The sequence below is a fragment of the Sphaeramia orbicularis genome, chromosome 18, assembly GCF_902148855.1.
Source record: "Sphaeramia orbicularis chromosome 18, fSphaOr1.1, whole genome shotgun sequence".
Taxonomy (NCBI): Eukaryota; Metazoa; Chordata; class Actinopteri; order Kurtiformes; family Apogonidae; genus Sphaeramia; species Sphaeramia orbicularis.
Genome location: NC_043974.1, coordinates 12,264,228 through 12,280,048, shown reverse-complemented (window position 1 = coordinate 12,280,048; position 15,821 = coordinate 12,264,228). Strand labels below are relative to the sequence as shown.

At 34.4% G+C, this 15,821-nt stretch overlaps 1 long non-coding RNA gene across 1 annotated transcript; it reads left to right on the top strand.

Moving 5' to 3' along the window:
• Positions 1-2,333: 2,333 nt before the first annotated feature.
• Positions 2,334-11,127, top strand: LOC115438242 (uncharacterized). Its single transcript, XR_003938053.1, has 3 exons — positions 2,334-2,344; positions 5,735-5,738; positions 11,053-11,127. It is a non-coding gene; the product is annotated as an uncharacterized LOC115438242 (long non-coding RNA).
• Positions 11,128-15,821: the final 4,694 nt, after the last annotated feature.

The following is a 15,821-nucleotide window of genomic DNA, read 5'->3' as shown; positions in this document are numbered from 1 at the left end:
GAACAAGTAATTTCGTAGTGGTTTCTCTCTCGATTTCACAGCAGAATGTGCGACGGTATTAAACTGAACTCTGTCAAGTGAAGGAGTAGATCTCAAAATAGCTGCCAATCAAATGGGATTCAGCCTTTCAACTGATCCTCCAATCAGCACGTGGAAGCTCAGCGTCCAGCCCGGCCGAGCTCCGCCCACAGCTCCATTCACCCCCAGAGACGCCGAGCATCCGGGGGCGGGACAACATCATAGCATTTATCCAATTACCATCTAGTTTTGAGGCAATGAAAAAAACTGTTCCACTCAGTCCCATTGAAGTGCATGGACGCTGAGCATCTACGGACAAATGCACTGAGCAGAGATCGAATGAGAAAACAGCGCAACGGGAATGTATGAGAAGTGAACAACATTGAGTGTGTTGATTTGTGATAAAGCTGATTCTGAACGAACTCGTCTGTGAGATGAACGTGTTCTAAGACATTTGTAGTCAATGAAATGTCAACACAACCGTACATATTTGACCATTTAATTTTCGTAATTTTAGGGGAAGCCGAGCTTCCCTTGCAGTCTATGAGAAATCGCCTCTGCATTCAACATACAGTCATAAGACTTAGATGGAAAGATACTCAAAAGACAACAGACTGAAGTATCACATCAGATAGATTCATACCAACTGATTTAGACACAGACAAAATGAAACAAAGCAAAACAAAACAGAAACAAAACAAAAATAAGACAAAACAAAAACTATTGGGTGTGTGTTTCTTTTCCAACAGGGTGTTAACCCCACAAACTAATAATCCACAAACATAATAAAAAATTGCAGCTTTTAACGTAATAATCCCACAATGTAATAACTTTCCCACAAATGAAATAACAGTGACCTTCCACAAAGATAATACTTCATTTTCACACAGTGTGCTCCTACCCTCTCCACGGTTATCATAATCATATCCAGACATTTTATTTACATGGTTCAAACGTAGGCTTCTATTATACTTAATGAGAATAAATAATATCCGGTTCATACAGAAGCTTTTATAATAAAACCTTTACAGCATTTTTGCCCATTCTGTTTTGTTCCTCCATTCGTATTTGTAATTCAACACCAATTAATCTGGAATTAGTACCATGTGGTGTATCCGCAACATTTGATCATTCTAAAAAGCAAGTATCCAAAGGACAAGAATAAATGGGAAGAAAAAGAAAGATGAATGAATATTCATGAATGCATTACTTAAATGTATGTGAGGTACTGATTTCTAGGGATGCACAGATTATGATACCAGTATCAATCAATCAATCAATCAATCAATCAAATCAATCAAACTTTATTTCTATAGCACTTTTCATACATGGTACATGTAGCACAAAGTGATTCACATCAAACCCCCCACTGTCCCGCAGTTGCAACTAAAAATAAAAATAAAAATAAAAGCAACAAAGTAAAGTAATGTTTATGGTAAAAATTTAATTAAAAGCTAGACTAAAAAGATAAGTTTTAATTTACTTTTTAAAATATGAACACTTGCAGCAGACCTCAGATCCTCAGGTAGGCTGTTCCACAGTTTGGGGCCGTAAAAGCTGAATGAGGCCTCACCAGGAGGTTTGGAGTGGACTCTGGGAACAGTTAAGAGATTACTACCTGAGGACCTGAGGGTCCGAGAGGGCTCATATGTTAAAAGCAAATCAGATAAATAAACAGGGCTAAGACCATTAAGAGTTTTAAAAACCAATAAAGGCACTTTAAAATTGATCCTGAAGCTCAGAGGGAGCCAGTGCACAGACCTGAGCACTGGTGTAATATGCTCTTTCTTTCTGGTCCTCGTCAGCAGTCGGGCTGCAGAGTTTTGGAACAGCTGCAGCGGTGCAATGGTCTTCTTAGGACAGTGGTTCTTAACCTGGGTTTGATCGAACCCTAGGGGTTCGGTGAGTCAGTCTCAGGGGTTCGGCGGAGGTCAAGACACACACTCGACTCATTAGTTGGGTGGGTGTGTCGGGCTAGGTCTCTGTATGTAAACAAACGGCTTCGGGGACTCTTTCTCTGATTGGCATCCAATATACGCGGTGTATTGTTGTTGCTTATAGCACTACAACACAATCCAGAAGTGTTTATAATCTCTTCCACTCGTCTGACGATGAATTATTTGAGTATTTTCCACATCGATGTTATGACTTTTGCTACTTCCTGTTAACCACGGAGGCAGCCATGTGTAGCGTTTGTTTACATTTTTCAGTCACCGCACTGGGCAGTTACGATCATATGACGACCGACGCACTGTCGCGGATGGAGAAATCGTATTACGCTAAAGCCGTCAGTCACACTGATTTGCAGTAAATATTCATTATTATTGTAGCCTGATGGAAATTAGGTGATGGGTGTGTGTTAAAATGTTAAAAATGATAAACAGCATAAATACAATAAGTTCATTATTGGAATACATAAGATTAAAAATTAAAACCATTTCAGTGTGGTAGTATTAAAAAAGGTCATGTCTTTGTGAAAAGGTATGTAATTTGTTGTGAGTTCATGCACTGGATTGGTTTTGTTCTTTGAACACAGTGATGTTAATGCACGGTTCATTTTGTGCACCAGTAAAACATGTACAGTACCTGTGTCTTGAATTTGAAAAAAAATCACATTTTATTTTTTAATAAAGAAGGGTTCGGTGAATGCGCATATGAAACTGGTGGGGTTCAGTACCTCCAACAAGGTTAAGAACCACTGTCTTAGGAAGACCAGAAAGGAGAGCGTTACAATAATCAATACGACTTGTGACAAATGCATGTATCAGAGTCTCTGCACTGGCTCGAGAGAGAAAGGGTCGTACTCTGGCAATATTTTTAAATGATAAAAACCTGTTTTGGTGACAGACCCTATGTGTGGCTCAAAGCTAAGCTCACAATCTAGTAAAACACCCAGACTTTTAACCCTCTCAGAAGGGTCGAGTGAATGGGTTTGGAGCTTAGCTTTGAGCCTCTCACTCTGAGCCTCAGGACCAACAATTAACCCTTTCATGCATGAATTATGAGAACCTTAATCATTTTTTTTTTCCTGAGTGTTTTTATTCCTCTTTAGGCATGAAAAAAAAAACAAAGTGATTGAATTTTTTTTAAAAAATCAACCTGTTTTTCATGGAGTTACAAAAATGTCCACTCAGCTGCACTATGAATTTTATTCTTGAAGCAAAGAAACAACGTATTTAAAACCCAATATCATAAAGTGATATGAAAACAGTGAAATGAAACCATGTTTAATGCAGCTAATCTTATGTTTTCTCACATTTTAACATATTCTAATAGTAGTTATTACTCACTTCATGGAGATAATATGCAAAAAATAAATATTAACAATTGATTTCCGCTCAAGAACCAGTCAAGAACAGCAAAGTTACAATAATGGTATGAATTGCAGTTTATGAGATGATGCATAAGTGTCCAGTGTGTTGGTTGATATGGAACTAAAACAACAAAACCCATGAATATACAAGAGTAAAGCTGTAGAGTAACTGTCCACTGGAGTGACCACTATGCATGAAAGGGTTAAAACCTCGGTTTTGCCCTGGTTGAGCAGGAGGAAGTTCGCTGCTGTCCAGGACTTAGTATTTAAAATGCAATTAAAAAGGGTATCGATGGGGCTAAGGTCATCAGGAGACACGGCAGTATCCGGCACCGGTGGGTTAGGGTTAGGGTTAAGTGAAAACAAAACTTGCTCATTTCTCTTTTCTCTGCCTCCTGAAGCTTCGCTTTTAAACCTTACCAGTGGAAACGTTGCAACATTAGTACCCACAATAGTGTTACATCTGTCATCTCCATGTTTGTTATTACTGACTTTCTGCTTTTCAAAAAACTTTACTTTTCTGGTATTTGTCTACTATACTTAATTCAGAGCAGCGCCTCCTGGTGGATTAATTAAGAAACACTCATTCCAACACATTAAATGTCAGTAGCAGCACTTCGACATATCACGGTTCAAACGGTGGTTGTAATCGGGGTGTGAAGGGGATTTTAAGTACAGTCTACTCTTGTTAAACCGCCCGCCGTTATACCGCCATTTTCGCTCACCGCCGACCAAAACCATTGCACAAAAATCCCCAATGCATTATTCCATTAGCTACCGCCATTTCCGCCTATCGCCATCCGCCAGCCCAGTTCCATGCACAAACAACACTTATACCATTGATTTCCCGACCGTTATACCGCCAGCGTGATTGCCATCAAGTACACATAAATTTTAACAATGCACTGAAACAAACGCGCCAGACGCTGATCGCGACAAGCTACGAGTAGGTCTACGGAACGGCCACCGTTCATTTATCGCAGAACACTCAGTAGGTCAGGATGTCGGGAAGAGGACGTGGGATTAAGCCAAAGCCTCAAGATGATGGGGTGTCATTTCCCGACACGGTATAATAATGCTTAAAATGTTTCCCCACTTTAAATGATCCCTTACAACATAACAGAATCAAGATTTATTTAGAAACGCAATTAGAACGGGTTAACGGAGACAGCATAGACATCATATAGTAAAGACATGCACATTATGGATGCAACCCGTTGTAACGCCATTTTCGCTATACCGCCAATTTGGCCGTGAACGGAAGTTGGTGGTATAACGAGAGTAGACTGTAATATAGTAAAAAATGCTCCAGGAAAAAAATCTCGCACCCCACCATTAATGAGGAAGGAGGTAGAATTTTGCCAATTTTGAAAAGGAATTACCAATTTGTTAGACATGTTTGTGTTATATTATGTTTTTGTTTGTTCAAAAATAAAAATATTTGAGCATTGAGACCCGATGTATCAAATATGATACAAAATTGAAGCTCATACATGGAAATTGATATTTGAAAAAACATTTTTTTTGGTTGTTCAGAAGGCTCCAGTTTCAAAGAACTGGAATTTTCTGTCAATGATTTAATGGTTCGAGCTTTTTTCTGCATTTTTTGTGCAAGCTATTTTTTTCCCCCAGAGATTAGATTAAATTAGATTAGATAGAACTTTATTGATCCCTCAGGAAATCAAGGTTCTAAAAGCAGCACAATACCGAGCATACACAAGAGAAACCCCACTAGAAAAATAAAAAAAGCAATACAATAACATAACTATTTGAAAACACTAAGCTATTTAGAACAATTTCTGCAAATTATACATTTTGAAAGTAATGAGGAGAACTTTTCCATTTCAGACATTCGTGGTCACATGTGCCCAGTGTAAATGGCCCCTGTGTGGAAAAGAATTCCCAGAAAATGATGTGATGCACTGACATGACCCTGAGTTTAGTCCGTTTACTTGAGCCGTGCTGATTTCTTCACTGTTTCAACCAAATCATACTATTGTAAAAGTCTTCCACCCACTCTAAGGGAGACACAAGCAATCTGGAGGAAACTGATTATGAAGGCTTTAGGTCTTGGTTTTTAGATGAAGACAGCAGGGAGAGGAAATGAAATAAAAGCAGTATTGTGCGATGATATGTCTCTCAAGACTTCATTAGACGCCAGATTGCACCGTGTGAACTCCACGCCTTGAAGCTGCATTAGAGTATCCTGCTCAAATAAATGGAATGTGGAGCGAAATGTAAAATGGACTGGACCCAGGGACTTGTTTGGTTTTATTGTCAAAACTGTTCATTTTTTGGCACAACAGGAAATGAAACAAAAACCAAGGGGTGTTATTTAGTAAAAGGGTCAAAACACAGTATTCGAAATCTCTCTAATGGGACATTTTAGAGACAATTTGACAGATTAGTGTTGCTAAATGACCCACATTTTTACTTTTTAAATAAATTTTTGCTTTAGTTGGATCATTAGTGGTTATCCAAAACAAGGAGCTACTTTATGTTGAAATAAATGTTGGAATGGCAGTCAATTAAAGTTCGCTCTCTGACGGGACATTACTGTGTTTTGACCAAGGTTATAATAGTTTTGGATTTTTCATTATAGTTTAGTTTTATTTAGTTTTGACTTTTTTTCCTCTAATTCAGTTAGTTTTAATAAGTTGTTAGAATAGGTTTGCTAGTTTTTATTAGTTTTTGTTATTTTCTAAATGGTTTTCTAATTAGTTTAGTTTTCGTTTCTTTATATCTTTTCTATTGTTCATTGTCAAATTCAAAGAAATCCCATTCAGGACTCTGTTGCTTTCTCCCAACTTTAGTCTCCATGTTTCCAGGTAGAGTGGGAACGAGAAGACGACTCGAAACGACAAGTGACAAGAAGTGACGGACCGTTAAATGTCATATGGTGCCGCTAGCTAAAATTGTTTGAGGGAAATACATCGATTTCATATCGATCCTATATTGACAAAGATGAAAACGAAGGGAATTTTATCCTGAATTTTTAAACGTTTTAGTTAGTTTTGTAAACACACAATACAGTTTCAGTTAGTTATCGTTTTTTTCTTTTAATTATAGTGTTTTTTTTTATTTCAGTTAACGAAAATATTTTTACAATTCTAGTTTTTGTCATTTCGTTAGTTTTCGTTAACGATAATAACCTTGATTTTGACCCACATTTTTACTTTTTAAATTAATTTTTGCTTTAGTTGGATCATTAGTGATTATCCAAAACAAGGAGCTACTTTATGTTGAAATAAATGTTGGAATGGCAGTCAATTAAAGTTCGCTCTCTGACGGGACATTACTGTGTTTTGACTGAGGTTATAATAGTTTTGGATTTTTCATTATAGTTTAGTTTTATTTAGTTTTGACTTTTTTTTCCTCTAATTCAGTTAGTTTTAATTAGTTTTTTAGAGCAGGTTTGCTAGTTTTTATTAGTTGTTGTCATTTTCTAAATGCTTAGTTTTAGTTTAGTTTTCATGTCTTTATATTCTTTTCTCTTCTTCACTGTCGAATTCAAATAAATCCCATTCAGGACTGTGTTGTTTTATCCCAACTTTACTCTTCATGTTTCCAGGTAGAGTGGGAACGAGAAGACGACTCAAAACGACAAGTGACAAGAAGTGACGGACCGTTAAATGTCATATGGTGCCGCTAGCTAAAATTGTTTGAGGGAAATACATCGATTTCATATCGATCCTATATTGACAAAGATGAAAACGAAGGGAATTTTATCCTGAATTTTTAAACGTTTTAGTTAGTTTTGTAAACACACAATACAGTTTCAGTTAGTTATCGTTTTTTTTTCTTTTAATTATAGTTTTATTTATTTCAGTTAACAAAAATGTTTTTACAATTCTAGTTTTTGTCATTTCGTTAGTTTTCGTTAACGATAATAACCTTGATTTTGACCCACATTTTTACTTTTTAAATTAATTTTTGCTTTAGTTGGATCATTAGTGATTATCCAAAACAAGGAGCTACTTTATGTTGAAATAAATGTTGGAATGGCAGTCAATTAAAGTTCGCTCTCTGACGGGACATTACTGTGTTTTGACTGAGGTTATAATAGTTTTGGATTTTTCATTATAGTTTAGTTTTATTTAGTTTTGACTTTTTTTCCTCTAATTCAGTTAGTTTTAATTAGTTTTTTAGAGCAGGTTTGCTAGTTTTTATTAGTTGTTGTCATTTTCTAAATGCTTAGTTTTAGTTTAGTTTTCATGTCTTTATATTCTTTTCTCTTCTTCACTGTCGAATTCAAATAAATCCCATTCAGGACTGTGTTGTTTTATCCCAACTTTACTCTTCATGTTTCCAGGTAGAGTGGGAACGAGAAGACGACTCAAAACGACAAGTGACAAGAAGTGACGGACCGTTAAATGTCATATGGTGCCGCTAGCTAAAATTGTTTGAGGGAAATACATCGATTTCATATCGATCCTATATTGACAAAGATGAAAACGAAGGGAATTTTATCCTGAATTTTTAAACGTTTTAGTTAGTTTTGTAAACACACAATACAGTTTCAGTTAGTTATCGTTTTTTTTTCTTTTAATTATAGTTTTTATTTATTTCAGTTAACAAAAATGTTTTTACAATTCTAGTTTTTGTCATTTCGTTAGTTTTCGTTAACGATAATAACCTTGATTTTGACCCACATTTTTACTTTTTAAATTAATTTTTGCTTTAGTTGGATCATTAGTGATTATCCAAAACAAGGAGCTACTTTATGTTGAAATAAATGTTGGAATGGCAGTCAATTAAAGTTCGCTCTCTGACGGAACATTACTGTGTTTTGACTGAGGTTATAATAGTTTTGGATTTTTCATTATAGTTTAGTTTTATTTAGTTTTGACTTTTTTTCCTCTAATTCAGTTAGTTTTAATTAGTTTTTTAGAGCAGGTTTGCTAGTTTTTATTAGTTGTTGTCATTTTCTAAATGCTTAGTTTTAGTTTAGTTTTCATGTCTTTATATTCTTTTCTCTTCTTCACTGTCGAATTCAAATAAATCCCATTCAGGACTGTGTTGTTTTATCCCAACTTTACTCTTCATGTTTCCAGGTAGAGTGGGAACGAGAAGACGACTCAAAACGACAAGTGACAAGAAGTGACGGACCGTTAAATGTCATATGGTGCCGCTAGCTAAAATTGTTTGAGGGAAATACATCGATTTCATATCGATCCTATATTGACAAAGATGAAAACGAAGGGAATTTTATCCTGAATTTTTAAACGTTTTAGTTAGTTTTGTAAACACACAATACAGTTTCAGTTAGTTATCGTTTTTTTTCTTTTAATTATAGTTTTTATTTATTTCAGTTAACAAAAATGTTTTTACAATTCTAGTTTTTGTCATTTCGTTAGTTTTCGTTAACGATAATAACCTTGATTTTGACCCACATTCTTACTTTTTAAATTCATTTTTGCTTTAGTTGGACCATAAGGGATTAACCAAAACGAGGAGCTACTTTATGTTGAAATAAATGTTGGAATGGCAGTCAATTAAAGTTCGCTCTCTGATGGGACATTACTGTGTTTTGACTGAGGTTATAATAGTTTTGGATTTTTCATTATACTTTAGTTTTATTTAGTTTTGACTTTTTTTCCTCAAATTCAGTTAGTTTTAATTAGTTTTTTAGAGCAGGTTTGCTAGTTTGTATTAGTTTTCATTATTTTCTAAATGCTTAGTTTTAGTTTAGTTTTCATGTCTTTATATCTTTTCTCTTCTTCACTGTCGAATTCAAATAAATCCCATTCAGGACTCTGTTGTTTTCTCCCAACTTTAGTCTCCATGTTTCCAGGTAGAGTGGGAACGAGAAGACAACTCAAAACAACAAGTGACAAGAAATGACGGACCATTAAATATCATATGGTGCCGCTAACTAAAATTGCTTGAGGGAAACACATCGATTTTATTTCAATCCGACATTGACTACGACAAAAACGAAGGGAATTTTATCCTGAATTTTTATATGTTTTAGTTAGTTTTGTAAACACACAATACAGTTTCAGTTATTTATGTTTTTTTTTCTTTTAATTATAGTTTTTTTTTTATTTCAGTTAAAAATGTTTTTGCAATTCTAGTTTTTGTCATTTCGTTAGTTTTCGTTAACGATAATAACCTTGGTTTTGACCCACATTTTTACTTTTAAATTCATTTTTGCTTTAGTTGGACCACAAGGGATTATCCAAAACAAGCTACTTTATGTTGAAATAAATGTCTGAATGGCAATCGTTGACGGGACATTACTGTGTTTTGACCCAAAAGAGATTTTTAAGTCTGATCTAATTTGAAGTGAGTGTACTGACAAAAAACATGGCCTTTTGTGGCATTTTAATGTTCTATGGGACAAATTGTTGTTAAAATAAATGAAGCTAAGATTTATCTGGTTTTCGTAACAAGCTGGAATAAATCTTAATGGTGTCAATTTGGAGTAGAAGTAGAAAATACTCCTCCTGAGGTCCTGGCAGCTGGATGAACATTAGCTGCCAGCTTGACCTACCCTCTGGGCGCACAGATATGATCCACAGTATTACAACCCGCTGTCTTCCTGACACTTACTGCTGTAACTCATTCTGTTATGAGCTCCCACAGTCCCACTGTGCTCTGTCTGCTCCAGTTAAAGACGCACTTATCTGTGTGATAGTTCACTCCTCACTCGACATTATCATTTAAATCCCTCATAGAAATCAGTTGGCTTTATGTGACAGCCAGTGGTGTAGTGGTCCCTGGAGAAGTGGGTATACTCTTAATTTTATGCCTTTTTTTTTTTAACCCTTTCATGCATCATGGTCACTACAGTGGACAGCTATTCTACAATGTAATTTAACCTGAACTTCTGTGACAGTGCCTGAATAATATCTGCATGAGTGAATATAAAGGCTAGGAAATAAAATGTTACTAATATTTAACCCATAAAGACCCAGAGTTTTCTTCTTTTTTTTTTTTTTTATGGCAGTTCCCAAATTATTTTTTCTCTCTATGTAACCTTTCTTAAATATTTATCACCATTTATTATTATATTATCCTCTGTATTTAGCATGGGGTGTCAAACATGTGGCCATCCAAAGGGTCCAATTCGGCCGTTGGCATGAATCTGTGAAATGCAAAAAAGATATACTGAACACCAAAGATACTAACAATCATTTTAGTTCAGAGTTCCACTAATACTACAGGGTGGGGAAGCAAAATTTACAATATTTTGAGGCAGGGATTGAAAGACAGTGTATGACCAATTAGTTTATTGAAAGTCATGAGAATTTATTTGCCACAAGAAAATTGACATAATAGAAAATGTTTTTATTCTATGTGTCCTCCTTCTTTCTCAATAACTGCCTTCACACACTTCCTGAAACTTGCGCAAGTGTTCCTCAAATATTCAGGTGACAACTTCTCCCATTCTTCTTTAATACTATCTTCTAGACTTTCTCGTAATAGTTTTGCTCATAGTCATTCTCTTCTTTCCATTATAAACAGTCTTTATGGACACTCCAACTATTTTTGAAATCTCCTTTGGTGTGACGAGTGCATTCAGCAAATCACACACTCTTTGACGTTTGCTTTCCTGATTACTCAAATGGGCAAAAGTTTCTGAAAAGGTATGGATAATAGTGTTAGGTATGATTATGACATAAATATATGTTTGGTTTCAAAACAATTGACGTAGTGCCTGCTGAGAAAAAACAACTAAATGTTCATTGTAAATTTTGCTTCCCCACCCTGTACAGTTACATTAGGACAATGTTTGCATTTATCAACTATACTTTCACAAATAAAAGTGAATAACTTGAACAAATACAAACAACCTGAAATGTCCTTAAAGAAGTAAATGCAATTTTACCAATGTTCTGCCTGTTAATATTGCCACTTCCACTATGTGGTACCGGCTCAACTCGACTCAACTCGGGTACCCCTTCGCCAGCTTTTTAGATCTCATAATAAAAGGGAAATTTAGACATATTTCCCCCCAGGATGTACCTAATGATGACCTCAGATAAATGCAAAAAAAATGTATACTCTTGCTCGGAGCCATCCCAAAATTAATGAATTTTTATCAAAATATTGGGGCCAAAAATAGGACCAAAAGTGGGACAGTTAAAGCTACCTAGGTGTCAGGTGCATTTGATCTGGAAACATGGCTGTAAATGGTCTTATATACCGCTATAAATAAAGACACTGCATTAAATTTGACGTTTCTAGTGGTTTTTCTAATCCACACGTGGGTTTTTCATGAATCGAAAGTCTCATTGCAAAAATCAAAATCTTACAAAGTGTATTTTTCTCATTTTGAGTCAAAATATCTCATCACACTTAAAATAAGACATAATCACCTAAAGAGTAACTTTTCAGTGAGATATAAGAACTTATTTTTAGACAATAGATCTTGAAAATCTTATTTCAAGAAATCTTACCGAGATAATTTTCACTTGTTCCATTGGCAGATTTTTGGCTTGAATTAAGCAAAAAAAAAAAAATCTTGAATTAAGAAAAAAAAAATCAGATCAATTCCAGGTTGAAGCGGTTATTTTCAGTTCAATCAAATGCTTATTTTAAGAATAATTTTCCACTGTTCCTCTTATTTTCCACTGTTCCTCTTATTTTCAGACATATATTCTAACTGATTTTTAGAAAATAGATCTTGAAAATCTTATTTCAAGAAATCTTACCAAGATAATTTTCACTTGTTCCATTGGCAGATTTTCGGCTTGAATTAAGCAAAAAAAAAAAAAAATCTTGAATTAAGAAAAAAAAAAAAAAAAATCAGATCAATTCCAGGTTGAAGCGGTTATTTTCAGTTCAATCAAATGCTTATTTTAAGAATTTTTTCCCACTGTTCCTCTTATTTTCAGACATAAATTCTTATATCCAGCTCAGTCAGACTAAAATTCCTCGTTTAAAGTAATTCTGTCTGAAATGAGTGTGATTTTATGTCTTGCACTAAGCACGGTTTGCTAAAATTCAAGCATATCTCATCACACTTAAAATAAGACATAATCACCTAAAGAGTAACTTTTAAGTGAGATATAAGAACTTATTTTTAAACAATAGATCTTGAAAATCTTATGCCAAGAAATCTTACCGAGATAATTTTCACTTGTTCCATTGGCAGATTTTTGGCTTGAATTAAGCAAAAAAATAAATAAATAAATCTTGAATTCAGAAAAAAAAAAAAAAAAAAAAAAATCAGATCGATTCCAGGTTGAAGCGGTTATTTTCAGTGCAATCAAATGCTTATTTTAAGAATAATTTTCCACTGTTCCTCTTCTTTTCAGACATAAATTCTTATATCCAGCTCAGTCAGACTAAAATTCCTCGTTTAAAGTAATTCTGTCTGAAATGAGTGTGATTTTATGTCTTGTACTAAGCACGGTTTGTTAAAATTCAAGCATATCTCATCACACTTAAAATAAGACATAATCACCTAAAGAGTAACTTTTCAGTGAGATATAAGAACTTATTTTTAGACAATCGATCTTAAAAATCTCATTTCAAGAAATCTTACCGAGGTAATTTTCACTTGTTCCATTGGCAGATTTTTTTTTTTTTTTGCTTGAATTAAGCAAAAAATCTTGAATTAAGCAAAAAAATCTGCCAAAATTCACATTTTTAAGGAAACTTTTGTAACTTTTTTTTCCTCTGTTATTATTTTACTGATCCAACCGTCTTGAGATCACACTGGGCTGAATGTGGCCCCTGAACTAAAAAGAGTTTGACACCCCTGCTGTAAGGCATCCCATCGTCACTATGTTTCTTGCTTCCTGTCCAGCAGATGGCGCCATAATAAAACACATTAGTCTGACTGGTAGCAGTTTGCATCTTCACTGCTTACATCTCAAGATCTATACCTTTGAAGTGACACTAGCCAACTCTGTCTTTCATCATGTGCATCTATGTTCCTGTCCACCACACAGAGGATAAAGGTCAGAGGTCAGTTGTTAACAGATCCAATGGACATTGTGATGTAGACGTAAATTCATTTTTTTATTATAATAGTAGTTTCTCTTCATGGTCATACAATATAGTTGATTATTATAGCATTTTATTTGGATAAATTGTCGGTATAAAATCTCTAAAATGCAACATAATTCTTATCTGGCTATTTTGTTTAGCAGAAACAATATTACATGAAACACTAATAATAAAGCAGCATTAGTCTGGATGCATTTCAGGCAGTGGAAGAAGAGCAGATCAAGTGTTTTGAGCAAAATTAAGTTTAAAGTAAAGGCAGTCAGTGTTCCATTTGATCTATGCAAAGGCTATATGGTAGTGGTGGGCGGATCGATCCAGATATTGATAGTATCAATACCAACTCGGTATCGGTATCAGATCGATACTTGCGTGGTGAGATCGATACTTTACTTTCAGTTTTTCTCTTGTACACAGGCTATAAGGTACAGATAATTTTGATTTCATTTTTGTATTGCAATTTCTGAACACTACCTGAAAAAAAGAATTTGTTTTAATTTGTTTTCTGGTGATCATTTTGTGCACTTTGTTTAAGAAAAAAATTCCAAACATGACAATGTATGAGGAAAAATTGTTTTGTTACTGTTGTATTGTTTCTGAAAAAACTTATTTTGATAATAAAGTATTTTCTACAGTATTTCCTTATAAATGTTGTCCTGATTCTGTCCTGGGTTAAACTATTTAATAATAAGAAAGGAAACATCACAAAACACTTAAAGGTCATGAAAATTTATTGAGAATTAGTAATTTGATGAGGCATCTACCTTCCTTATTGAAACGTATCGGTATCGGCGATACTGGCCCTGTATTTACTTGGTATTGGATCAATACCAAAATATACAGTATCGCAGACCACTACTATATGGTTTTCAATGGACAAAAAGGGGAGAACTGTAAATTACAGTGTAACTAAAGTGCATATCTTTGTCCCTAAGAAGTACTGGAAGAATAGAAATATAAAGCAGTACTACAAATGAAAATATTGAGATGATTGCATCTGCAAATTCCTCAAATTTATAAGCTACTAGAGCAGGGTTGTCAAACTCATTTTAGTTCAGGGGCCATATTCAGCCTAGTATGAAATAAAGTGGGCCGGACCAGTAAAATAATATAAATAATAGGATAAGAACTTTTGAGTGACAAAAGTAAAATTCTGTAATGAAAATGTTTACATCTACGAATTGTATGTGAACATAACATGAACACATATGAACAACCTGAAAATTCTTATGTAAAATAAGTGCAATGTTAACAATATTACGCCTTAGTTTATCATTTATACATGTCAATCACAACTTAGAGATCACAGTGGATCTACAAATACACAAAACATTAAATAACAGGGAGAATATTACTAAAATTCCACATACTTCTCTTAAGACGTGTCAGATATTCACATTTTTTGTAAAAGGCTAGTTTGTAAATGTAAACATTGTTGTGTAATTTTTCTTTTTTTACACTAAAACAAAGAGAAAAAAATTGCAGTTTTCATTATTTATAGGTTATTATGATAGTATTTTCCTTGTTCTGATCCACTTTAGACTGAAATTACCTACAATGATTTTAACACCATTGATTGCTAATATCTTCAGTGTAATTTTTGCATTTCACAAATTCATCCCAGGGGCCAGATTCAACCCTTTAGTAGGCCGGATTTGGCCCCCAGGCTGCATGTTTGACACCTTGTGTACTATACCAGGGGTGTCAAACTCATTTTAGTTCAGAGGCCACATTTCGCCCAAATTGAACTCAAGTGGGCTGGACCAGTAAAATAATAACAGTGAAAAAAGTAAAATTATATTCTGATCAGGTTTACATCAACAAAGTTTCCTTAAAAATCTAAATAACATGAACAACTTGAATTGTCTTAAGAAAAACAAGTGCAATTTTAACAATATTATACCTCAGTTTATCATTTACACATGTGCGTTACAATCGCACAAAACATTTAATAACAGGCAGAATATTAATAAAATTAGTTTGCATTTGTTTTTCTTAAAACATTTCCATTTGTTCAGTTTATTCACTTTTTTTTTTTTTTTTTTTAAAGTATAGTTTGGCAATGTAAACATTTTCATGTAATTTTACTTTTTTGCACCACAAGACAAAGAGAAAATTTGGGGTAGTCATTATTTATAAGCTATGATGATAATATTTTACTGGTCTGACCCACTTGAAATCTAATTGGTCTGTATGTGTCTGTATGTGGATTGATTGTTAATATCTTCAGTTTAATTTTTGCATTTCACAAATTCATCCCGTGGGCTGGATTGGACCCCTTGGCGGGCTGGATTTGGCCCCCGGGCCACATGTTTGACACCTGTGTACTAGAGCAGGGGTGTCAAACTCATTTTAGTTCAGGGGCCAGATTCAGCTAAATTTGATCTGCAGTGGGCCCGACCAGTAAAATAATAATATAATAATATAAAAATAATGTCAACTCCAAAATTTTCTCTGTTTTAGAGCGAAAAAAGGTAATTTACATTAGGAAAAGGTTTACATGTACAAACTATCCTTTCAAAAGATGTGA